Source organism: Macrotis lagotis, chromosome 2 (genome assembly GCF_037893015.1).
Source record: "Macrotis lagotis isolate mMagLag1 chromosome 2, bilby.v1.9.chrom.fasta, whole genome shotgun sequence".
NCBI lineage: Eukaryota > Metazoa > Chordata > Mammalia > Peramelemorphia > Peramelidae > Macrotis > Macrotis lagotis.
Window position 1 is genome coordinate 262,373,559 of NC_133659.1, and position 27,390 is coordinate 262,400,948.

General features: G+C 36.3%; 1 pseudogene; it reads right to left on the reverse strand.

The window, feature by feature from the left end:
* Positions 1 to 4,586: 4,586 nt before the first annotated feature.
* Positions 4,587 to 27,094, reverse strand: LOC141512214 (ankyrin repeat domain-containing protein 26-like; annotated as a pseudogene).
* Positions 27,095 to 27,390: the final 296 nt, after the last annotated feature.

The following is a 27,390-nucleotide window of genomic DNA, read 5'->3' on the forward strand; positions in this document are numbered from 1 at the left end:
CTCTCAAGGATGACAGAGCTGCCACCCCCTTGCCCTTGAACTCCAATTGAAAACCTCTTTGTCCAATTTCCAGGGGCCATAGGATCTGAGCCTTTTATAGTGGTGGAAGAGCCAGTGGAGACCCTGGTAGCCAAAGGGGTGGCCAGCACAATGGCAAGGATGGACACCACTGACTCTGACTCAGTTATAGTTTTGAGCCGAGGATCAGCCTCTTCTCTCTTGATGGACGGGAAGATCTTTAAGTCTATAGAGATTTTCCTCCTCTCAGCCTGGGAGAGTTGAGGCCCAATGTCAGCAAGCCCTCTCTGGGATGAGGTGATGGCTCTCAGGGCTCCCAAGTGCAGCCATTCTTTTTGTGACTCTGAAAGGGCCTTAGCCAGCAGCTGGCACAGGCACTGGTAAGTATTTTGGGAAAGTTGCTTTTGGTCCTGGAGCTTTTGCAGAGTGACTTTCAGCCACTCCTGATCCTTCTCACTAAGTTCCAGACTGTCATCAGTGAGGTTGACGTCAGCCACCCTGATGGGTTGTCCCAGCATGATCTGCTGCAGTAGCTGAAACCACTTCTCATTGGCCTCGCTCTTTAGCTTCTCTTTTTTGGGCACATAAGAGGGAACTTTGAGCTTTTTGAGCCGGTGGAACTTCAATGGGGACTCCTTTTCTCTCTTTTTTTGACCTTTGGCTTTATCTTCAAAAGCCACTGCCTCCCCAGGCTTCAGAAGCTTATCCTTAAATTGGGATAGAATGAGTTTCTTCTTGATAGCTGCCTATGAACTGGTGACCTCCCATGAACTGAATTACCCATGGCATTACATCTTCAAGTTTCTGAACAGTTTCCTGGTAGTTTCTTTTTCCCCCACCAGAGGGAAAGAAACTGGCTTCATAACTTCTGGCCCCATGTCTTTCTTCTTAACTGCTCTGCCTTTAAGTTTCCTCAAAATGCCTTTCTTTGAAATGAATGGACTCCTTTCCATAGCCATTTCAGTGATTCGAGATATGTCTTTCTCTTTTTCCTCTTCCTCCTCCTCCATCTCCTCTTCCTCTTCTACGTCCTCCCCTTTCTCCTCCTCTTCCTCCTCTTCTTCCTCTTCCTCCTCCTCCTCTTCCTCCAAAATCATCTCCAAACCACATTCCTTGAATGTCCTGACCCTCTCCTCTTTTCTCCATTTCCTTTCCTTCTTATATTTTTGAACCTTCATTTTAAGGCTCTTCAACCCTTCTTCAGCTCCCGAGTCTCCTTTATATCCTCTTTGGTCAACTTAGCCTCTTCAAAGAGCTTGTCTCTTTATTTCATGGTCAACTTCCATTCCTTCATGACGATTTTGAACTCCTTACTGAAGACTGACTTTTCCAAATTGGCCAGGTTGGTCTTCTTCTTTGCCAGCTTTCTTTCCACATCAGCCATACTTTCTCTGTGGTGAGCCAGACATTCCTCTCTCAGGGCTACTTCCCTCTCCTTCTGGAAAGGGTCTCTCTAGACCTTCAGAAACTCTAACCTTCCCCTCCTCTGTCAGAAGAGCTTCTTTTTCTATTTTCTTACTCTCCTCTTTGACAAGCTGTTTCTCATCCTCCAGAAATCTTTCTTTCTGCAGCTGCCTCCTCCATTTAGAGAGCTCCCACCTCATTGTTGCCTTTTTCTCATAGTCTTTATCTTCTATTATAGCTTTCGTTGTCCTGGAAAATTCCCTCTTCTCCTGAAGCTTCCGTCTCTCCTCCTCTTCTGTTTTCTGCTTTCTCTTCTGTTCACTGTCCAACTGGTGCTCCCTTAGCCTTGCCCATTCCTCATCTGATTTGGACTCCTCACTCAGTTCTTCATTCTCAACAAGTTCACTTTCTTTGAAGATGGACAATTACTCTCTCTCCTTAGAGGGTTCACTCACTTCCCCAAATGAAGAAGGCTCTACTCTTCCAATCTTTTGTAGCTGCCTCTTTTCTCTGTCTATTCTCTTTTCTTCTTGAAGCTTTTTCCTTTAATCCTTCAACAAAATCTCCTCAACAAAGAGCTCCTTTTTCTCCATGACCACTTCTTTCTCTTGCTCATCCAGTCTTCTCCTCTTGGCCCTAAGAATCCTTTGTTGTAAAACAAAGCTCTCTTCCCCCATGAACTCTTTAGGATGACTCACCTCCATCTCCTTCTGCAACAACACTTGCTTCTGTTGGAGTAGCTCCTTTTCCTCCTTGATCACCTCTGCCATTTCTGCAGCAAGCTGACTTTCTTCTAGCAACAGGTTTATTTCTTTCCTGGGGATCTTAAATTCCTCCACCATGAATTTAACCATTTTCTGCCTGGTTGGTAATATCTGGTCAAGTGACAGCTTTCCTTGCTTTTGAAGCAAGTTCTGCATTTTCTCTAACAGCTCCAGCTCTTTTGCCAGGAGCATCTGTGTATCAAGTGTCTCCTTCTCAGATGATTCCACTTCAGAAGGCACTTCATCAGATGGTCTCTCTTCTAACACTCTTTCCTCAAATATTTCCTCCTTAGGTGGTTTCTCCTTTGATGGCCTCTCTTCAGACTGTCCTTCCTCAGATGGTCATTTTTTTGACATTTTCTCCTCAAATGTCAGTTCCTCAGATGGCCTCTTCTAAGGCAGCCACTCCTTATATGGCCTCTCCTCAGATGGCCTCTTTAGATACCTCCTTCTCAAATGTCTCCTCCTTAAGTGGTCTCTTCTTGGGTGGTTTCTCCTTAGGCACCCTCTCCTTAGATGACCTCTCCTTAAGCAGTCTCTCCTTAGATGGTCTCTCCTTAAATGGCCTCTCCATAGGCAGCTTCTTAGATGGCCTCTCTGTAGGTAGCCTCTCCTTAGATGGCCTCTCCGTAAATGGCTTCTCCAGGTCTACCCTTAGATGGTTACTCTTTAGGTGTCTTCTACTCTGGCAGCTCCTCCTTAGATGGCTTTTCAGACAAATGTTCCTTAGATGGCCTCTTCTTGGGCAGCCTCTCCTTGGATGGTCTCTGCTTAGGCAACTTCTCCTTAAATGGCTTCTCTTCAGGTACCCTCTCCTTAGAAGGTTTCTCCTTAGGTAACTTTTCCTCAGGCGGGCCCTCCTTGGATGTCATCTCTTCAAGCAGCCTCTCCTTATGCAACCTCTCCTTAGATGGCTTCTCCTCAAGTGCTTTCTCCTCAGGCAGTCCCTCTCTAGATGTCTTCTCTTTAGGCAGCTTCTCCTTAGATGGCCTCTCCATAGGCAGCCCCTCTTCAGAGGGCTTCTCCTCAGGCAGCCTTTCCTCAGATGACTTCTCCTCAGGCAGTGCCTCTTCTCCTTAGGAGGCTTTTTCTTCAGCAGCTTCTCCTCAGAGGGCTTCTCCCCAGGCAGCCCCTCCTCAGGGGACTTCTCCACAGGTAGTCCCTCTTCAAAGGGCTTCTCCCAGGGGTGGCTAGGTGGCATAGTGGATAAAGCACTGGCCTTGGAGTCAGGAGTACCTGGGTTCAAATCCGGTCTCAGACACTTAATAATTACCTAGCTGTGTGGCCTTGGGCAAGCTACTTAACCCCGTTTGCCTTAAACCTAAAAAACAACAAAAAAAAAACAAAACAAAGGGCTTCTCCCCAGGCAGCCTCTCCTTAGGAGGCCTCTCTGCAGGCAACCCCTCCTCAGGGGGCTTCTCTTCAGGTAGCCCCTCCTCAGAGGACTTCTCCTTTGGTGTGCCTTCCTCCACAATCCCTTTTGCCATAGGTATTTCTAGCCCTTCTTCCAAGGGCCTCTTCTCCCAAAGATGTTCTGTTTCTTCTTGTGTCTTTTCTTTCTCCCTTTCTAATCCCTTCTCTGGGACTCTTTCCATCTTGTCCTTTGCATCTGCCTTTTTCACCCCAGTCCATTCCTCCTGAGTAACAGAGATCTGGTCCTCTTTAGGGATGAGATCTTCATCCTTCGCCAGCCTTCTCTCTTCCTTTTCCCTAATTCTGCCCTCCAAGTTTAGCATAAACTTAGCCTCTGAATCTTCCTGTATATCTTTGAACAAGACTGTGTCCTCTAAGACCCCAGACTCATCCTCTTTTCCCATCTTTTTCATGTATTCTCCCAGTTCTGCCTTTAACTGGGTCAATTCTCTTTCTTTCCTGGTCAGTTCTTCCTCTCTCCTGGCCAGGTCATCTTCTTCCTTGGCCAGTCTTTCCTCCTCCTCTAGTTGCTTCTGTCCCTCAAACATCTTCTGCTCTTGCTTCCTGAGTTTTTCCTCTTCTGAGTTTAAGCCTTTAATATAGAAGGAAAACATTTTCCTTTTTCTGACCTTCTGAATTTCCAACTCCTCTGACTCAATCTCTGCCTCTCCCTCCATTTCCTCTAAGGTCACATCTTCCTCTTTCTTCTTCTCCTCATTCTCCTCCTCTTCTTCTTTCTCCTCCTCTTCCTCTTCCTTCTCTTCTTCTTCTTCTTACTCCACTTCCTTCTCCTTCTCCTCCTCCACTTTCTCCTCCATTTCTTCCTTCTCCTCCTCCACTTCCTCCTCCTCCATTTCCTCCTCTACTTCCTCCACCACCTCTTCCTCCTGGGAATATGGTAGAAAAGGACAGATGGTCTGGAAGAGCTCCCAGCTTGGAGACCGCTTATCTAGCTTCTCCTCAGCCATGGTCTCTTGGCACAGATTCTCAGCCAAGTCTTTGGGAGTCTGTTATTCTCATGTTCACTAGTTGGAAGATGTCATCCCTCAAAGTTTCCTCTTCTCCCTGTCCAATGGAGTGAGCTTTCCCTTGGGGAACCACCTTATCCTCCTTCTCCTTGTCCTCCAAAATTTTGTCACCTTCTTCAGATTCTCCCTTCTCTTCTCCCTTCACCTTCTCAGCTTTGTGCTTCTTAGTCCCCTTGACCCACTTCCTCTGGGGTATTTCCTTGGCCTCCTTTAAGCTTTTCTTTTGCCAAGCATTCCTTAGGACCTTCAGGCTCACATCATCATATTTAATTCAAGGCTTCTTGAGTCTGATAATCCAGTGATGTCTACTTCTGAACACCCTGACTCCTCACTCTGGATTCTCTATGTGGAATTTGAGTGACTGACAACATTGATTGGAGGCTTACCTCTGCCTTGTTCTCAGCACTTTCCAACAATGTCTCGACAGAGGAAGCGGATGAGAAGTGTTTTCCAACATCTTGGCTTCCGCCTTTGGATGTCTTGAGGGAATCCAAAGTCTTGAGTTTTGCTGTGTGAAAATACACACACACACACACACACACACACACACACACACACACACACACACACGATGTGAAGTATGAGAAAACCTGTCCCTGAATCTAGGGTAAACTGGGCAGAACCCCTAAAAGGACAAAGAAAGGGTCATAGATGCAGGCCATCTCTGGCCTCTATTTCAAGTCCAAAGATAGGGAAACTGATGCCTGGTAGGCTTCCTTTAGTTGTTTCTTCATTGAACAAATACTAATCAGTAAGCTCCTACTAGACTGGAAATTTAATAGAATCAACCTGGATTCTTCCTTTATTCCCCAGCTTAATCAATTCTGTAAGAGTTTTTGCCCAATACATGTTCATAATGTAGACATAACAAAAGTGGCTAAGGGAGAAGATCTCTTTTGACAGATCACCAGTTTGAGAAAGTCTTCATTCAGAAACTGTTGCACTTTATATATAGAAAATATATATTTAAAATTTTCCCATACATATTTTATATGTATGTAAATATTACATTATATAATCCCAATTTTTATATATATATAAATTTATATATAGAAAAATACAGTGGCAGAGTGTTTTGTCTTGTTAAATTTTATATTGTTTATTCAAAATTGACAAAACTAAATAATTTTAAAATTTAAATAACTAAACTTCCAAATTATGTTTTTCAAAAATGTATAACATTCATACTTCAAGTAATTAAAGCCTAAAATATATCATGACTTTTGGAACACTCTATATTTTTGTATATATTCAGTGAGAAAATTTGTTTTCCTTGCCTATGCATATTTGTCATGAAGGATTATTCTTTTATTTTTTTCAATGAGGTGAATAGAGATAAGGGGAGGAATAAAGGAAGGAGCTACAGATATAGAAATTTTGCATACACTATTATATATATATATATATATATATATATATATAATTTCAAGACTAAAATGTATTTGATTAAGTTTAAAAACAAAAATGTTTAAGTGCATTGTAGCCTAAAATAACAAATTTCAATTTAAAAAACAAATCTATAAATTTTACAGCATGGTTACAGATAAATTCAAATTCTGAGAGTAGAAATAGCATCAATATATCAAAATAATTTTACCTAAATTTGCTAAAGGCTTAGGCCAACATAAAATAATATTATATAGAAAACACAGTACATCTTTTAAAGATAGATAGATAGCTAAAGTATTATAAACAATTTAACAGATTCTAGACCACCTACAACTAATAATTTGGGACCAGTTTTACAGAAATAATGAAACAAAGCTTTTAATAAAGAATTATACAAATATTTTTCAAATACATATTACTACATATTAAAACTTATGACAAAACACATTTCACATTTATATATTTAATGGAAAGTCTAGTATTCATTTTATTTGATAGATATACATTATTTCTTCCTTTAAATCAAGTACTTTTTCTTTAAAATGTCTATGTATTCCTGAGTTGCTCTGGAAACTGGACCCTGCTTCAGATTTGGTAAGCTTGGGGATTCTTCAGTTGATCCTAATGGAGAAGCCCTACAAGACGTAGATTCAGTTCCAACATTAACTGGGGGAAAAGATGGAAAAAAACAATTTATATTGTGTTTGTGTGTGTGTGTGTGTGTGTGTGTGTGTGTGTGTGTGTGTGTGTGTGTGATGTTTTTCCCCCTAGGTATTCAAAATTAATCATGTTAAATTATGGGTGTGAGAATCATAACAATGGTTATAGGTCCACCTTAGTCTTTAAAGTTTCTTGGTCACTGAAGTTAAATGATTTGTCCATGGTTCCATATGCAATTTGTATCAAAAGGAGGACTTAAACTCAAGCTTTCCTGAAAGTCACATACCATGCAGGTTTGTTTTGAAGCTCAAATCAAAACCAATTCCACATTTCCCAAACCATCTACAAATACCAATTTAACTAGCGGTCTTAAATTACAATTTTGTCTAGTAATAAATAGTACTGAAAGAACAATATTTATATCAACAATTTAGTTATAAATTTAACAAAAAACTAAAAGAAGTAATGAACTAAAAGAAAGTGTTATTTACATTTTCTACAAATAGACAAATAAAATAATGAACATAAGAAAAAATAGAAATCAACTTGAGTGTAAAGAAACTGACCAGTATGAACAAAATTATAATTGTAGTTTATATACTTACTTCTACTCCAGAGGGCAAATAGAAATATTATAAGAATAATTTGATGAGCTGCTCTAAAATCAACCAATATCTTAAGGATAATAACAATGGCTGACATCTGTGGGAATTTTTCATGCATATAAAAAGTAATTATAACATCAAACTAAGCATTTTATTTATAAGTAGTTTGGATGTGCCTGCCTTGGCTATACTCTCTTCTAATTCCTGCTGCACTGAAATAACATTGAAATAAAATTCAGAACAATCAAGTGAATGAGGAATAATGAACTTAAGATAATACACAGAACTCAAAAAAAGGTTTAAACTGTTGCAAACAAAGAAATGATTAGTAAATTTAGATACTAGCTTAGATCATTAGTCATTAAATAGATAATGTATTGGTTTAACAAAATAAGATTATTATCAGAATCATCAGCTTATCACAATTGACTATATGCAAAGAAACTTGAATTTTGTTAACATAGTATTCATGTCTCAGATTTTGAACACAATTTTCTTTAAGCAAATTTAGTATAGGATCATCACTACATAGGGTCTTCTAAAGATCATTTCAAAATATAAAATATCCTTAGCACTTAAAGAGACCACTATAATGATTACAAAGCAATTATAAAAATAGATATGAAATAATTATTTCTTATGAATGCATTATTATACCTATATCCCAAAAGAATGCAGTAACAAATTTAGCCAGTACCAGTATATTATTATAGAACTATAAGGTAACTTTAGAGGTCAGGTCGTTCTAATCTTATTTTACAGAGGAGAACACAGAGGTCATGATAAAACATTCAATCTATAATTTATGAATGTCTACTGTGAATCTAGAGGAACCATGTTAGGAACTAGAGAATGTTAAAAAAAAAAAAAGCCAAACAACTTAAATGATTCTTATTTGCACAGTATCTAGTACATTGTGAGCTAAGTACTTAATAAATGCTTGTGTCTGACAAGTTCATATTGTAATAGGAAAACAATAAATGCATCTATATTTAGATATTTATAGACAGGTCTCTAACTATGAATTATGCATAATTTAAAGAGACTAAATATAGCAAAGTACAGTTATCTCTGCCCCAGTGCAGGGGTTAGGAGGGCAACACCCCCATGATCTGAAAATTTCTTGTAAAATATTTTGCCTTCATACCAGAGAAAAAGTCCGAATTGTTTTCTTTCTTTCTTTTATGGAGTGCATAGATTATACCTTATTGAAAAATTTAGGTTAAGTAATCATAGGTTCTATGTCATTGGCTGGCATCCATATATCTTCTATAACTTTTGAAAAATTCCTCCCCCTCACATGCACATTCCCATTTAATTTCTAATACTGACCTGCAAAATATCAAACCTGTGTTGGGAAGAGTTTGAAGGATAATTGTATTTAAAATCAAGATACTAATCCAAGGTTACACAGTAATCAGTGAAAGAGACTTAATTTTGATCCGTTTTCAACATCAGGGAATGCCCTTAACTGGTTTGCTTAATTTTTCATACACTTTAGGAATATGCTTCCAGATACTTTCAAACCTGGAAGATTAATATTTTGTTATCTCCCAAACACATCTGTTCATCTAGACTGACCTACATCTTCAATGGCCATTTGAGCTGCCATGTTTCAGTTTTTAGGAAAGAAGGAACCAAAAGGTATTGTCCTATATCAAATCATCTCCTGGAATAGTTAAGTAGATGAATTTCACCAGGTCTTACATCAAAAAAATATAAATAGAAGGTGAGGAGACTGTTCCACATTTTTTAAAAAATTACAGTTTACGTGATCCTGTTTCCAATCTTCAATATGCAATATGTGATCAAGTTAGGACAGATCACACTGAAGAGATGAAGGTATCAAGGTCAAAGTTGGTGTAGTTTGTCACATGCTCCTTGGGTTCTGCTTAGCCTTGTGTGTATCCCTACTTCTGAACTCAAAGTCCTATACAGAGAGCTTCATAATGAGAGTAGGTATAAGAACTGGCTGAAGACATTATTTTTTAGGATTTTGTAAGGCAATGGGGTAAAGTGACTTGCCTAAGACCACAGAGCTAGGTAATTATTAAATGTCTGAGACCACATTTGAACTCAGGTCCTCCTGAATCCAGGGCTGGTGCACTATCTACTGAGCCACCTAGCTGCCTCATAGAGTCGTCTCATTTTAAAGAAGATACCAGGGGTGGCTAGGAGGCATAGTGGCTAAAGCACTGGCCCTGGAGTCAGGAGTACCTGGGTTCAAATACGGGCTCAAACACTTAATAATTACCTAGCTGTGTGGCCTTGGGCAAGCCACTTAACCCCATTTGCCTTGCAAAAACGTAAAAAAAAATAAAGAAGAAACTGAGGCAGATAGAGGGTGAGTGACTTCACCAGAGTCCCAGAGTCAGGGCGCCTGTCCAAGGTGAGATTGAACTAGCAAACAAGACCAGTATTGTTAGCCTCTCTGCTCTGAGACAGTTAGACACCCCTCCCGCTACATCATACTTTTACCAGGTAAAAATCATCTGGATTTTTTACAAGGACCAGATTAAATGCTAACTTCTCCAAGCAACTACCCCTGATCTTTCAGACAAACTTGGCCCTCTATTCGAACTTTCCTTTCCTAATACCCTATGCTAATTTGTGTCATATTTTTACCCATTTCATCTTTTCTTGAAGACTTTGAAACTCTTCCCCAACATATACTTTGTACGGTTTCACCATCTTTCTATCTTCCTCAGTTAATGAACAGTCCAAGGATGATGTTGTAATGGATACTCCATTTGCTGAACTGAGTTTTTTAAGAGATTCTAATCTATCCAAAGGGATGTTGAAAAAGTCAATTAACCATATATATATATATCTGGAGAGAGAGAGAGAGAGAGAGAGAGAGAGTGTTAAGATTTTTGCAAGACAAATGGAGTTATGTGGCTTACCGAAGGCCACACAGCTAGGTTATTACTAAGTGTCTGAGGCCGTATTTGAATTCAGGTAGTCCTGACCCCAGAGTCAGTGCTCTATCCATTGCACCACCTAGCCATCCCTGAAGACATTTTTGATGTTCCCCACATGCAGTTTGTGAAAATCGTTGCAATATTGTGCTGTGGAGAACGGGTCTGCTAGAAATGCCCCAAGTACCTATTGAATTTGTTGAATCTGATCACATTACACAAAAACTTCACAAAATGGAAGAATTAAATATCCCTTTGCTAAGCATTTTCAGCTACAAGCTCTAGGATAGTGACCTTGGCCCTTCTGTGGACATGGAAATGGGAATAGCTTTATTTTGGGGTCAGAGAATGGTATAAGTCTGAGTTATAGTAGTGGTTGTAGTGGGTAGTAGAAGTGGTTGAGAGGGCCTTCATAACACCACAGGTAAGAGGAGGATATAGATTTGTCTAACATTGTGGGAAGTCAGGAAGACTTTCAAAGACAAGAACTGAGGGCTACAAGGGGTCAAAGGTAATTAAGAGCTATAAGGAGTCATTTGCTGCATGACAGTTCATGACAGTGACTGTGTTTCCAACCTGTTAACAGAGAAATATTTTTCTGAGCTCTCACTGTGACAAGGAGCTGACTCAGTGGTATTGAAAGCTTATGCCCATGGAATACACAATCTAGTAGTTTCTACCACAAGTGAAAAGTTTCATGTATTCTGGGGCAAAAAACTGCTCTTGGGCATCTGGCTTCAGCATACCTTTTCTGGCTTACTGTATATTATTTCTTTAAGTTCCAAGCAAATTAGACTATCTGTTGTTCCTTATAAAGACTTTCCATCTCCCGTCTCCAGGAATTTACAATGGCATTCTCCCATGCTGGAGAGATAAGAAGATTTAATATAAGAATCTGGACCCCAAAACATCAACTTCTCATGGATAGGCTGAGCTAATACAATAAAAATGACAATTCCACTAAAACTAAATTACCCATTTAGTGTCCTACCAATCAAAATTCCCCAAAATGAATGAGTTAGAAAAAGTTGTTAAGTAAATTAATATAGAGAAACTAAAAAGTCAAGAATTTCCAGGGATTCAATGGAAAAAAAAGTGCAAACGAAGGTGGCTTAACTTTAACAGATCTAGAGTTATATTATAAAAGCATGTCATGAAAACTGTCTGGTACTGGCTAAGAAATAGAGTGGTGGATCAGTGGAATAGACTAGGTACAATAGCAGGAAATTATTTTAATATTCTGCTGTTTGATATGCACAAAGAGTCCAGGTACTGGGATAAAAACTTAGGAAAACTGGAAGTTAGTATGGAAGAAACTTAGATTAGACCAACACCTCACACCCTATATCAAGATAATATCAAAATGGATACAGAATTTAGACATTAAAAACAATATTATAAGCAAACTAGAAGATCAAGGAGCAGTTTACGTGTGATCTATGGAAAAGGAAGCAGTTTATGACCAAGGGAGAGATGGAGAACATTATTAAAAACAATCTAGATAATTTTGATTACATTAAATTAAAAAGCTTTTGCACAGATAAAACCACTGTAACGAAGATGAAAAGAAATGTAGTAAATTGGGAAGCAATTTTTGCAACTAGTATTTCTGACAAAGGACTCATTTCTAAAATATACAGATAATTGAGCCAAATTTTCAAAAAAAAAAACCCATTCCCCAATTGACAAATGGTCAAAGGCTATGAAAAGGCAATTTACAGATGAGGAAATCAAAGCAATCCTTAGTCATATGAAAAATTGCTCTAAATCATTATTTATTAGAGAAATACAAATTAAAGCATCTCTGAGTTACCACCTCACACTTCTCAGACTCGTCAATATGACTAGAAAGGACAATGATCAATGTTGGAAAGGATTTGTTGGAACTGTGAACTCATCCAACCTTTCTGGAGAGAAATTTGGAATTATGTCCAAAGTGCAATAAAAATATATATACCCTTTGATCCAGCAATACCACTACTGGGTCTATACAAAGAAGAGATGATGAAAAAGGCTAAAAACATCACTTGTACAAAAATGTTCATAGCAGCCCTGTTTGTGGTGACAAAGAATTGGAAATTAAGTAAATGTCCTCCAATTGGGGGATGGCTTAACAAACTGTGGTAAATGTACATCATGGAACACTATTGTTCTATTATAAACCAGGAGGGATGGGAATTCAGCCTGGAAGGATTTACACGAATTGATGCTGAGCAAGATGAACAAAACTAACAAATCATCGGACACCCTAACAGTAACATGGGGGTGTATTACTAATCTTGATGGACTTGCTCATTCCATCAGTGCAACTATCAGAGATAAATTTCAGTTATCTATGATGGAGAATACCATCTGTATCCAGAGAAAGAGTCGTGGAGTTTGAACAAAGACCAAAGACTATTTATTACCTTTACTTTAGGAGAAAAAAAATCTTGTTATCTTAATATGTAATTCTGCTATCTCTTATACTTTATTTTTCTTCCTTAAGGATAAGATTTCACTGTCATCACATTTGACTTAGATCAACGTATACCATGGAAACATTGTAAAGACTAATAGACTGTCTTCTGCGAGGGAGGGAGGAAGATTAGGGGGGAAATTGTAAAACTCAAAATATATAAAATCTTAAAGAAAAAAAAGAAAAAATCTGGAGCACAGAATTTTGAGGGAGATATGAAGTTCCCAAGCTTGTCTACCGAGTCATTGAGAACTGAAAGAACTGTGTGAATTTACCCTACAAAGTGTTGCCTCCCAAACATGAGGACATTTTATCTTCCCATGGGCACCGGTGTTCAATGACCTGCCATATCTGCCACATCTATGTGAGAAGATACTGATGGTTTGGTTTCCACAGGTTGTATTAGAACAATATAGAGTATAGAAACACATACCTCTGGGTGTTTGAAGAGATCTGTATGGAACACAATACAGGTAGGAAAGTGAAAAACAGATTGGAGAGGAAGAGGAACAGAATTACCCTGCCCATTCAAATGATTAGTTGAAATCTAAGTTCCTCTTGGAGGTCCATGTCTAAACTGCCTTGGACTGAGAGAGTTCAAGGACTGGCCACTGACTTTTTTTTTTATTAACACACATGCTTAATTAGCCTCAAACATATTAACTTCTCCACCCAATGAGTAGTATAAGGTTCATTATAATAAATTGCTATGTATATGAAAGCACAATCAGGGTAGGGGATAATAGCAAGGGCATATATATGAAGGAAGTGTAGAAAGAGTTTTATCCTAAAGGAACCTGGCTCTGATGGGAGATGTAGGGTTGAACTAAGAGCATATAAGCTTAGTCTTGCTTCTGTAAAGTGGTGGATGCTCTGAGGAACTCTCTACCCCCTTCTTGGAAGAACAATACTAAACATTTCCTTCTCTCTCTTTCGTTTAAGTTTTGTTTCTTGGGGGGGGGTGGTTGACTGATCCTCATTTCTCACAGCCTATAACCTTCTCAAAAGGAATATAAAGATAAGCCATTTTACATTGTCCAATATTAAGAATTACCTTGTTGTATAAACAATTAAGTGGTCTATCGACTTCAGAATGTGTTTGGTTTAGTACTCCCTGGTAAATATCATTTTTTCTTATTGTTTTAATTTCTTTTTTGCTGTTTTCAACAGCTTTCTAAATCTGTGAAAAGGAACAGAATAATTAAGTCAAACTCTATAATTTAAATATTATAAATTGAAAAGCATTGTTTGTGACCCATTCAAATTACATTCAATCATTGAGAAGCAATAAAAGTAAAAAGAGTATGTGAGTTCAACAAACTTAAATCTAACAATATTCTGTGAAAATAAAAACCAGAGAAACAGTAGCCTCACTAATAATTTCATCTCTTATTTTAAAATATGTACAATCTCTGTCAGTTCTTCATTTATACCACTGCATTGTAGAGTATTCCCCCAAATGATTATGGTCATTCTTCAATACCTAAGATACTTTCCAGTAATAAAACCAGAAATAAATTTTTTTAAAAAAATTTTATGCCATTTTCTGCTTTTATTATTTTAAATGCAGATATGTGTAAATTAGCTGGTGAAGTAATTGAATGCTCTAGCCCACTAAACATAAATGATATCATTTAATATGATGAAAATACAAAGTTTCATGAAAATTTTTTTCATGAATTTAGATCTAGGCAGTCCTTAATTTGAAAAGTAAATTGGATTTCAAAAGATACTTTTTTAAAATGACTCATTGTAGCAGGGAATGCATTTTCCCTTCTCTTTCCCCCCACATTAGAACTAAATTTTTTAACAAGAATTTCAGTATAAGCCCACAATAACCTACTTAAATCATGATAAAGCTGAATTACTGTCCTGGAAAATATGTATGATTATTTGAGATTCTCTTCTGCCACTGAGGTAGTGAACTCTAACCTCTCAGAGGATCAGATATCTCAAGGATGGTAGTCTATTGCTATATTCAATTCAATTCATCAAATTGAATCTGATTACAATTCAATTAAAAAGCATTAAGTGCTTACCCCTAATGGCTGTGATAGAATGCAAAATTTAGATAAGCCATGGTCAGTGTTCTTATACAACTGGAATATAAGAGCATTAGGAGACAGACAGAAGGTGCTTTGTAAAGTTTGATGGTGAAGGTCATTCATTATCAACAATAGAGTTCATAATAGACTCCAGAGAAGATGAATATAGACAGCATAGGTGGACATTACAGGCACTGGATGGAGGTGGCAAAGTACAGGACATGTTTTGAAGGACAGAGAATAGTTCAGCTGAACTGGAGTCAAGGTCGTAAAAGAGGGAATAATAAAATTGAAGGATGGAAAGGCAGGATCCTGCCCCATTATGAACAATGTTAAATTTCAGGCCAAGAAACTATGTAGCCCCAGAGATCTATCATTAATGGAAGGAATCTTGCAGCTCCCATCAGGAGATATCTGGATTTTCATTATTAGGCTCCCTATACATGTGATTGGACTGCTTCTACCCTAGTTCTTGAGGGGGGAAATAGATGAATTAACACAGGTTCACTTTTGTATGTAATTCAATTTAATTTCTATAGCCTTGTTCACCATCCCTGAAACTTTGGGGATGAGGACCCAAGTATCCCAAGCCCTGGCCACCATTAGAATGTAAGTACTTCTTAAGGGCAGACACTTGCCTTTTGGCAATTTTATCTCCAGTAATTTCCACAATACTTGGCTGCAAAATGCTTAGGGAATGCTTTTTCATTTATTCATTCAGTCAGTCAGTCACTCAGTCAGTCAGTCATTTATTCATCTCAAAACAAGCCAAAGCTAAGTAATTATTCCTCTCTCCCACTGAACAAAAGAAACAACTTTTAGCTTTCTATCTTATTTATGAATCCATTACAGCAATTTATAGATTTTTCTTTTGTGCTTGCTCTACAATTAGTAGGAGCACTAAACTATTAACACTTACATTTGTATATGATCTTCTAAGTCATCAGTAGACTGTTGTGACTGTATGATCTGTTCCTGAGACTTTTCTAGCTATAAAAATTCCAACAAAAATAAAATTACAATCTTCTACTTAAATCTGAAATAAGGATTCCTGTACTAAAATAAGTACAAAAAGTCACCAGAGTTTTCACTGGTCCATCAAATAGTCGCACCCACAAACAAAGCTATGTATTTTTGCATTCCAAACAACCCTATATTCAATCCATTTTCATTTCATATGGCTACATGTACATGCGCAATACATTAAATATGTGAAAGATTTATGATTTCAGTAGCATAAGAAAATTCATCAATGTAGATCATTGCTATGCATAACTATAAATCCTAGAGTATTACCCTGAGCTAAAGAGCTTTAAGAAACTCTCCTAGGGTCTTGTAGCTAGTCACAGTGGGTGAATTGGACTAAATTTTCCATACTCCAAGTCAATACACTATACCAAAGATGATAATATTAAAAATGGTTAATGTGAACCTTGGCCATTATGTAAAATGAAACTTCTTGCTTTAGCTTTTTAAAGAAATGCAGACTTTCAAAAAGCTACTATTCCGATGTGTTTTTAATCATTTATATTTATTCAATTATCTAAAATACAATTTTTAATGTAGTTGTATGAAACATCTGGAAATTTGCACTAATTATTGGTTTATGTTGGGAAGAGGACTTAAGTACTATCTCCAAACACAGTCATCTTTCCCTTTTTATAAATGCTTATCTTACAGAAGCTTAGACTTTGTGATCTTGAGTGTTTATTTTGATCCTCCATGGAATCAGAGTAATCTTTTATGGTCATATTCTTCTTTTCCTCAGCTTATGACTGATTTACCACACTTCCAAGACTTTGCAGGGGTTTGGGGACCCCCCAACCCCAAAAAGAGACCTTAATTCCTCCAAGGTCTTATGAGAGGCTCTGACTGTTTTCCTGGTCTGTGCTTTGGTCTGTGGATGACTACAAGCACATACCCTTCTGCCCTGGACCTGTGAGGAAGATCCCTGCTCTTCTATCATAGTAGGAACCCTAGAATGCCACCTGGATCTGAGTGTGGCCAAACAGCAGGGAAAGCGGCAAGACTACTGCAATTTCTCCCCAACCCTTATGGTCTGTGGGCTGAGTGCTCTGGAAGTGTTGGATGGCTTCACAGGTTTCCGCCACAGGTTCCCACTGCAGGTCATCTCCAGGTGGCACTGTAAGACCCAGAGTGTCGAAACCTATGAACTTTTGCCTAAATTCCGTAAGACCCTGAATGTCGAAACCCGTGAACTTTTGCCTAAATTCCACTTCTAAGTTTTTGCCTGGTCAGCTCTCAGACCATGCAATGGGGGAACTTCCCCGAGGACATGCATCCAATAAGGACACGCCTCACCATCTCAAGTCAACCAGCAGATGCTTGGAACTCCCGGAATGAACCATATAAAGGGCTCTCCTCACTTTACTCTGGGTTCCAGAATCATAGCCCTGTCCTAGGACAGAACCCTAGCTCGAGCTAGTTTAATAAACCCTTGCTATTGCATCTCCATCGTGTCAAGTGTCTCTGTTTGGAGATTGGGGATTTTCTCTGACCCTAATAGCACCAGCCAGGGCTTTACACTCACTCTGGTAAGCAAGAGTTCTCTCACTGCCCCTTCAAGCTGGGCCAAGAGGTCTGGAAACTGTCCCCTCTGCTATGGACCCAGGCGCCCTGCAGGCTGTTCCTGGAAGGCTAGAGTTGGTTTACTCTTGCTCCATTGGGCTACGGCTCTTTCCAACACCCCACCCCACCCAGTCCTAGTGAAACAGACTTTATCTGTGGATTTTCTAAGTTGTCTTGGACTGGGAATTTGTATTGCTCAATCTTTCTGGGGGTTCTGTTCCTCTAAATTTTGGCTAGTCATAATTTGATGACTTTTGGAGTTTTTTTTGGAGTCAAGTTTTCAGAAATTCTTTCTCTCATGCCATCTTGGCTCCATCCCCCTCATCTGTGTTTATTTTTTATCAACTTTAGTAAAGCATTTGACATGGTTGAGCAAAATGTAGCCTTGAACATTCTCTACAGACAAGGCATCTCTTATTCAGATTTATAAGAGACTCCATGAGAAATGTGACTAGAGAGCTGACTTTCTTTAACAGTCTGGTAAATAGTGATATTTAGTTAGGTCTCAAATAGTAAGAAATATATTCTCTGGGGGTCATTAACAGTGTCATGGAAAGTGTCTTGTTTAAGTTGAAAATAAAGATAAGATTCCCATTGCTAGCAAATGCTCCTATTTATAGATAACCATGTACTTTATTTTTTCATCCAATCCTAGAATATCTTTTTAGCAAAATTATTTACTGCTACCACCACCACCACCACCACCATCACCACTGCCACCACTTCTACTACTGCTATCTACTACTATTTTACTACTACTATTTCTGCTACTACTTCCACTACCATTATTGCCACTACTGCCACTGTTATTACTATAATTGTAATTTTATATTCTACTGGCAATATGCTGTGGAAATGAAATATAAATAATCCTTGTATTCAAGTAATTACAATCTAGTTAGGGAAGACATAGATATAGTAAGCAATAGTTTGATAATAAATGTGAACACTATAAGACAATATACAGTTAAATACTAAATCATATGATATCAGATGAAACTTGTAATTCAGAAGACTTGAAATTTATACAGCTAAAAAATGAAAAATGTTTATGGCAAAAAAATAATACTTTTGGAAAATGAAAAGGTTCTTTGAGGTGAAAGTGGAATTTGAGAAGCAAGGCAAGGAAGAATGGATAGATCTTGAATCCAAAGCACAGATAGGGAAGTACAAGGAACTAAACAAGAAGAATAGCATGACTGGGTATGATGAGATCAGGATGAATAAATTACAGGGTAATAATGAGATGATCCATCCTATTTCACTTTGCATGTACAATTTATTGTTATTATAATTTTCCTTTAAGGAGTAATTTGGATAGATAATTTGTACTTCACAAAATTGTTTTAGAAATTGTGAGGAATATGTGGTTGTTGGGGTTCCACAAGAATGTGAAGGGAGGAGTGGGAGGAGAGTATTTTATAAAAACTAGGGGTCTGCCTATATCGATGCCTTATGGGCAGTTGACCTCAATCTGATCTAAAACAGATAAGACTGTCCCACTTGTTTTTAAGTTGAGCTATTCTTGACCTTCTTCTTTGGGCATGGTCAAGGAAATAGCTGTTCTTACTCATTAGTATAATAAGCAGGGCAGGGGAAATGTTAGGACCCAATGTATGAAAATCAGATTGTGACCCCAAGCTATGATTGACATGAGGCGGCAGAAACGAAGCCTTTCATGGTACATAAAAGACCTTGCAGTTTGGGATTTTGATGTGTCTCATTTTGTTAACATGTCTTTATAAAAACCATTTTAATCACCCTGGACTAAGTATTCATGAGTCATTTATAACAGAGATCAAGTGAGGTAATGCATGTAAAGGGCTTTTTGACAATAAAGCAGATAGAACCGATTTAATTATTATTGTTACTTAGAAAACCACCTCATTCCTTCTTTTAGAACAAATAAACAAAATTGTCTGAGTCCCATGATTATTCCAATTAGGAAGTACAAATGGAGGAAATTATTTTTCTTGTCCTAAGTCAGTTTAAATGGCAGGCACAGTGTTCAGAAAATATATGATATTGGTTAAAAAAAGAAATGTTAACATTGAAAACATTTAATTATTGACAATTAATAACAAATTAATGATTTTTACATACATACCTTACTTTTGAGTTGATCAACTTCCTCCTGTAGTTGTTTTTTCTTTTCTTCTAAATCATTTCGATAATGTGATATAACCTCTAGAGAAGCATTTGTCATAGATTGCTTTTTTATGGAATCGGTAATTTCTTGCTGAAGTTTTCTCATTATACCCTAAGAGAATGTCCATATTTCTTTTAATGATTTCATAAATCACTGTTAAAGTATACATTCAAAATTAATTTATATAAATATTTTCATATGCAACATAAATTCATGAATTTATAGTTTTTATAGTCTATAGTTTCATAGATTTTTGAACTGTATGCCTCTGGGACATATATAATCCAACCACCTCATTTTTCAGGTTAGAAAACTAAGCTTAAAAGAGGCTAAATGAGTTACTCAAGGTAATAATAATAATAATAATAATAATAATAATAATAATAATAATAATGAAAATAATTTGAACTTAATTTCTGAGACTCCAGAGCTCTTTTAACTTTAGCACCTAACCCCCATTCAGCACAGACCAAATTCCATCTTTCTTCATGCTCAGTGTTCTCCTTATAAAGCAATGCATTCAGTTTGATTTCATAACATTTTTTGAGAATTGTAATACCTCCAGAACCATATAAGGGATAAAACATCCAATTTACAAAAGAGGCAAGAATATACAGCTTCCTAACTTGACAGAAATGATAGGGATTTTTCCCTTCCATTTTATTAGAAAAGTTAAACACCTTATTTCTTTGTGCCTGGCTTTATAATGAGGACATCTATAAGAAAAATGTGTTTTCCTTCCTCTCATAGAGTCCCCTAGAAATGATCATTTACACTGATATACTCGTGAGGCTTGGTAAAAACTCTTGAAGAGATTGATGTGGTGGTGGAGGTGGGGGAAGGGTTTACTAGCTACTAGTCACATCTACTGTACTTGGCAAACCTTCAAAGCCATTCCTTTTTCTTTTAGGATAAAAATTACACTTTGGTGGCAGTCAATGGACAGAAAAAAGGGGAACCTGTAGAAAAGTATGGTAGTTTTCTCATTTATGTATACAGATTATGGTGCAAAGTCACAGTCATTTCATTCTCTTAACCTAGTTGGAATATCTACTAACACACACACACACACACACACACACACACAAATACATATTGGCATGTGTAAATATTCATGCATATAAGTACATGCTATAAAAATTCTCTTCATTTTCAGTATATAGCAAAGAAAATTATAGCACATGTTCCTAGTAACAAATGAAGCTAAAAAAGCAAAAAAAAAATTTGAATTTTTCTATTTTATTAGATAAGATTAAGTATCCTATAAAATAAATTTAACTACAGTCTAGTGAACTTTAAAGACACAAATTAAGAGAAGGCAATGTAAAATAGTTATAGGAAAAAGTTGGTATAATTAATTGAATTACTACCAAGAACTAAATCTCAGTATGAAATGACTAGATGCAAACACATGATCATATGCACTAAAAATAAATCTATTTTTTAATATACAGTTGCTTCATAGGAAATAGTTGGTAGTCTTGTCACCACCCACAGAATATATAAGAAATCACAGATAATGACAACTGTTATTAAGTTCACAAAATTTATATATCTTCAATAAAGGAAAATTGTTTTTCCAGAAACAGTAATTTTAATTGACATTAAGTAAAAAGTGCTAGGTAAAACAATGAAAACATAGTCAGATATATAATGATTATGTAATGGGATGGCAAAAAACTTTTTATAAAATGTTACTATTACCACATGCAAAAAAATCAATGTTTAATGCAGAACAATAGTCTATTGTCCTAAATTTTAAAGGAAAGCAGTTGCTAGTTTTTGGAATTTCACTGAAAATATAATTTAGTGTTTTAGATCTCTACATTAGTTCAAAATTGTTTGGCTCAAAACTAGTCACATTGATAAGTATGTTTAAATAGGTATGAAAAAGGTAACTATGTTTGACAGTATCTCAATTCAGATGTCTAATGTGAATTATATTATTTCTAACATAAATTTTAGGTTATGTATTTCAAATAATTTATTCTATTGTAGTATTAAATTTAGTTTTAGTATAATTAAAATTCATCAGTATTTACTTACAAGTGATTGACTATCCACAATTATTAAGTTAAAATGCTACCCTTAAAATTTCAAGGACTACACAACATTTTTAAACAAAGTAAGTCATCTTATCTAAATGATGGGTATCAGGCTGATTTTTATCATGCTATTTTTCCAAGTCCTAGCAAATCAGAATTTATATAACAAAAGTTGACAACATCATTTGGCTGTTGAAAATTTAAATTTCTAATTTATCTTTATAAAATTTACAAATGCTTATCAAATTATATTAAAGTCCTACCTCTCTTTCTTCTTTTTCATTTTCATATTTACATATTTGCTCTCTTAAGTGATTACATTCATGGATTAACTCTTTTTTTTAGGTTTTTTTTGCAAGGCAAATGGGGTTAAGTGGCTTGCCCAAGGCCACACAGCTAGGTAATTATTAAGTGTCTGAGACTGGATTTGAACCCAAATACTCCTGACTCCAGGGCCGGTGCTTTATCCACTACGCCACCTAGCCACCCCAATTAACTCGGTATTTATCTTTTCTAGTATAAGAATTTTTTTTTAATTATCAGCACGAACTTTTTTCAAGAGATCATTGAACTGTTCTTGAACATCACTTATTATCTTTCCTTTATTGATGCCGTGGTGTTGGACATCTTCAAGTTCTTGTTGAAGCAATATATTTTCACAGTGGATTTGGGCAGAACTTTCTTGGATGGACTCTTGTTTAACACGATAATGATACAATTTTTCTTTTTCCATTTGAACTGCATTTTGAAATTCCTTTACTCTATTTTGGGTCTGCTTTAATTCAATCTGGGGGCTTTCTAAAACTAGTGCCTTTTCTCTTAGAGAATTTTGTACAAAGGATAGTTGATTTTCTCAACTGTTCATCTTAATTTTAGCTTTACAAAGTTCTTGAGAAATGACACCATTGTTATCTCTTAGACTACATAACTCACAATTTAATCTGTCCAGTAAATGATGTGACTGTGCTCGTTCTTCCTGGAAGAATTTTTTTGAGATCTAGTTTCGATGTTTCACTCTGTTCATGATCACGAATAGCAGAAGTCAGACGGGAATTGTATGATTTGACTTTTGTCTCTAGTTTATCTCTATTTATGCTTTTCAGTCTCCAGTTAATACGTCAACATTGCTATTTCAGATGTTAGGACATTTATTTTTTCACTGTACTGGAATATTGTTTTTTTTAATGCTTCTTCGTTCAGTTTTAAATCCTTTGTAAGATCATCATTCTCTGCTTTTAAAAATTCTTTTTCTTTTGTACATAGATTGTCTTTTCCCTGATTCTTAAATTTTATTCCTTCTAGTTCCAGTTTGAGGGAGGTAACTTCTTCCTGTAGGGTATGCATTTTTTTCAGCATAGCTAGTTCTTTTCCATGGCTATCAGAAATCTAAATACAATAAACAGAAAAAAATTGCTACTCAAAATAAAATTGTGCATTCTAGTTTTTCCTTAGTAATTAAAAATAAACCAAGGTGTCAAGAAGCAAAGTATATTCAAAGAAAAAGTAAATTGAAGGACTTTTGTTTAGTTCATCTTTCTGTCAGACTTAAGTTTCCCAAAGAAGAGACTTTAAAAATGCTCCATCAATCAGAAGACTACATAAGATACACAGTCTACAAAAGAGATGGGCATTTCACTATATGATACAAACTACAGTATATTTTGCAAATTGTGTCTGCCTTTCAGCATATTTTATTTTCTTTGCTGTATCCATTCTATGCCAAACTGGTTTTTTATAGTTACCGTAAAAATAACAATATCAAATATTTATAGAGGTCTTTTTAAAGTCTGCAAAATTCTTTTCCTATATTATTTCATTTAGGTCTTGCAACACCCTTATGAGACAAATATTTATATTATCCTCATTTTACAGAAGAGGACATTGGTCAGGAGACGGAAATAACCTGCTCATTGTCACACACCTAGTAAGTGTTGGAAACAGTATCTGAATTCAGGCCTCCTCAGATTCCAGATCTATATTCTTTTACAATAGATCATTTCCTCTTAGGTGTTGAAGAATTGCAGTTGTTCAACAATTAGAGTCACTGTCCTGGTACAATTATGTTAGCTACAGACTAATAAAGTTATAATAGTCTCTCAATCTGTTTTCTGATAACTCTGTAACATTACTATAGAACCCCTTTTAGTTGTTATCAAGTCCATAACTATCATTTTGGGGATGAGAAAAGTGAGACCCAGAGTGATATTTATAGATGGTAACCTAACTCAATCCATCAAATTGTAAAATAATAATAAAAGAATTATTGAGGATAAAGTATAAAAAGTTGTTGCTGCACTTCCATCATAGCAAAGCTGTTCCAGGAACATTTGGTCCCATTCAGGGCTGGTGGAGAAAAACTATATCACAAAGCTTAAAAGCCCAATTCTATGAGATCCCTTCAATAAATCTACTCAAAATAAAATCGTGCATTCTGATATTTCCTTAGTAATTAAAAATAAACTCCAAGGTGTCAAGAAGCAAAGTATATTCAAAGAAACAGTAGCTGAGATAAATGAAGCACTTTGATCACCAGGCACCAAAGTTTTACTGAGGGCCAACAATCCTAATGATTTTCTTAAAATCACTGTTGGAAAAGAAAGAAAGAAAAGGAAAAAATCCTGTATTTGGCAGTTGATGACCTTGTGTTTTTATCATGTTGACCAATGATGAATGTGAATGAATGAATCTTTGTATTGTTTATAATCTTATTTTGAAAAATCAAAGTGAAATTTATTCTTGTTGCAATTATTTTATTTCTTCTCTTTCATGAAATAGAAATAAGACAACAAGGTGATACAAAACAAACTATTATCAAGTTTTGAAATCCTTAGTTTCTGCCCTGGAAAGGCACAAAAGATGAAATTCCTTAAGAAAAATGGTTCGTGCCTGAGGTGTCACCTTCTAGCTGGCGGCATTGCTTTCACTCCTTAAGGGTTAGTGAAACTTATAAGGCAGAGACTCTACTGAGAACCAGGGCCTCTTTTCAGTAGTCCACTTGGGTCTCTGGAATCATTCAATCCAAAGAAAAGAATTGACAAAAGCAAAACAACCAACTTGCATTGATTTTGTTCACAGGCATGTTATTGTTTGTCTGTTACAGTCAGATCAACTGAGGATAACAAATATGTTCAAAAATGAAGAACACAAATTCCAACTTTTAGATTTGAAAACCACCAAAGTAAATACCTCCAAAGTCTGAGTCATTTTGGAAGCAACTGTTTTTCTTTCCTTTTGCTTCCAAACATGATTATTCTGAATTCTGTCTTGCAAAGTTCTGGCACTCAGTTCCTTAGAAAGTTGTCTTTGAATGTCATTTCGCTCTTCTTCTACCTGGAAGCAACAATTTCATAAAATTTTTCATCATTTTTTCTTAGAAAGTCAGTAAAAACATTTAATTTATTTTAGGTCTTTGCAAGGCAAATTGGGTTAAGTGGCTTGCCCAAGGCCACATAGCTAGGTAATTATTAAGTGTCTGAGACTGGATTTGAACCCAGGTACTCCTGACTCCAGGGCCAGTGCTTTATCCACTGATCCATCTAGCCACCCCCAAAACATTTCATTTTAAAGTAGAATGTAGAATCTAAAAAAATTGCAAAGAAAATTGCTGAGCAAAAAAAAAATCTAATAAAAATAGGTTATTGGAGACAAAAGATGGGGCAGCTAGGTGGCGCAGTGGATAAAGCACCGGCCCTGAAATCAGGAGTACCTGAGTTCAAATGCGGCCTCAGACATGTAATAATTACCTAGCTGCTTGGCCTTGGGCAAGCCACTTAACCACTTTTGCCTGGAAAAAATGAAGACGAGGAGATGGGAGGGGAGGGGAGGGGAGGGGAGGGGAGGAGAGGAAACAGGCATAGAATTCTGAGTTCTAAAGAAACCTTAAATATTCAATTAATCCATATCCACTGTTATCTACCTGACTCTTACTAAACTTTATCCAGCCTTAGCTTGAAGTTTTCACAGATGAAGGAACCCACTTTCTCTCTAGGCAACTCCTTCTATTTATGGATGGTTCCATTAGTAAATTCTTCCTAATATAAACCACCAAAATATATATTTTTGCATCTTCTATCCTTTTCTTTTAGTTCTATCCTAAAGGATGAAGAAGAGGCAAGCTTAATATTTCTTCCACATGACTGTCTCCATCAAAACCTTGAAGACAATTAGTGGGGCCCTCTTATTGATCTCAAAGATAAACTTTTCCAGTTCTTTTTATTGTTCCTCCTATTTCATAAATTTGATTCCATTCTTCATCCTGTTTGGCATCTTGCTTACTAGATGCTGTAATCTGTGGTAGCCACAAATGAACAAAATAGTAAAGATGAGATCTGATAAGGTCAGAGTACAGAGGCATTTGTTTACCTCCTCATTGGAAGCAATGCTTTTCTTAATGCAATCCAAAATTAAATTAGCTTTATGGTTACCAAATAACTGACTCAAATTAAGTTTATAATTCATGAAAATGCCCACATCTTTTCAGATATAGTGTTACATTTCCCCCAACTTATATTTGTGAAACTAGATTTTTGTACCTAAGCATAAGACTTTATATATTCATTCTTATTGAATATCATCCAATAGATTCGTAACAGTTATCTGGCCTAGCAAGACATTACTTTTCTTCCATTTAGAATGGTTTAGGTGATTTTAATTGTATACAGATGGACTAAACATTCTGGAGAACAATAAACTTTTCTGAAAGACTGATGTGTGGTATGGTGGAATATAAGGCACAGGAAAGGTATTTGAATCTCAATGTCATTGGCCAAGAGAAATTGCAAGTAAGGAAATTCCCTCTACTAATGAAGGGTGTCACCTTTTCTGGAACCTAAAGTCATAGAGATTTGCTTAGAGCAGTGATGTCAAATATCCACCAACCCACCCAAGTGCTGAGTTTTGTGGACAGCTTTTGGAAGTTTGACTCCTCTGGTCTAGGGTCAGGTCAAATTACTTGCCTAAGATCTCACAGTCAAGATGACTCAGAGGAAACACTTAAACCAAAATCTTCCTGGATTTGAGGTCTATATACTACACTATAATGATTTCTCTTCTGTCAAACATATTTTGAAAAGTATTGAGCTCCATCATGGCTTTTTCATGTCTATTTACATTCCAATTTTACATTCCAATGCTAAGAAAAGAAATTTTTTCTTTTTTATTTATGAATGAATATTTATGAATGATTGAACCTAACTTTCGTACACTATACTTAAATATTATAGTACTTTTTTAAGATTAAAAGGCTTTACAGTATTTGCCTCTCCACACTCAGGGAAATATCGACTTTTAAATTCCAATTTACCTGTTTCAGATAACTTTTTATTGTTCTCAGTTCTAGATTAAGAGTTCTAAGAGAGAGTTCAAGTTGCTGTTTTAGCCCCATTTCTTTATTATATTGTTATTCTTTGCTCTTTGATTGTTTCCTTATTTTTTCAAACAGCATTTCTGCACTTAGTCTTTTTTTCCTCTTGTTTCAGTGTAAATGTAGAATAAATTTCTTGTTTTAAAATCATAGTTCAGTAGAAATAAGGATTATAATGCCATTTAAGTATATTGATATGAATTCTAAAGGAAAAGGACATTAATTTGGGGGACTGATCAATGTAAGGAATTCACTGTCAGTAAATTAAATCTGGTAATGCAAATTGGTCCCTGTTCTCCAATTTTGAACCTTAAATGGTTACCTGAGGTCCCCACTCTCCAATTTTGAGCCTTAGATTTTACCTGAGGCCCTGAGGAGTTGAGTAACTTAGGTTTGCACTGTCTACTATCTACTAAAAATATTCCGATAATTTTCATATGAATTGGTGCAGAATCATTTCCCTCCATCACCTTCCCTGTACTTTTACATTTGATTTTTTAAATCCAAGTTTTACATTTAAATTTATTACCATTAAACCTTTTT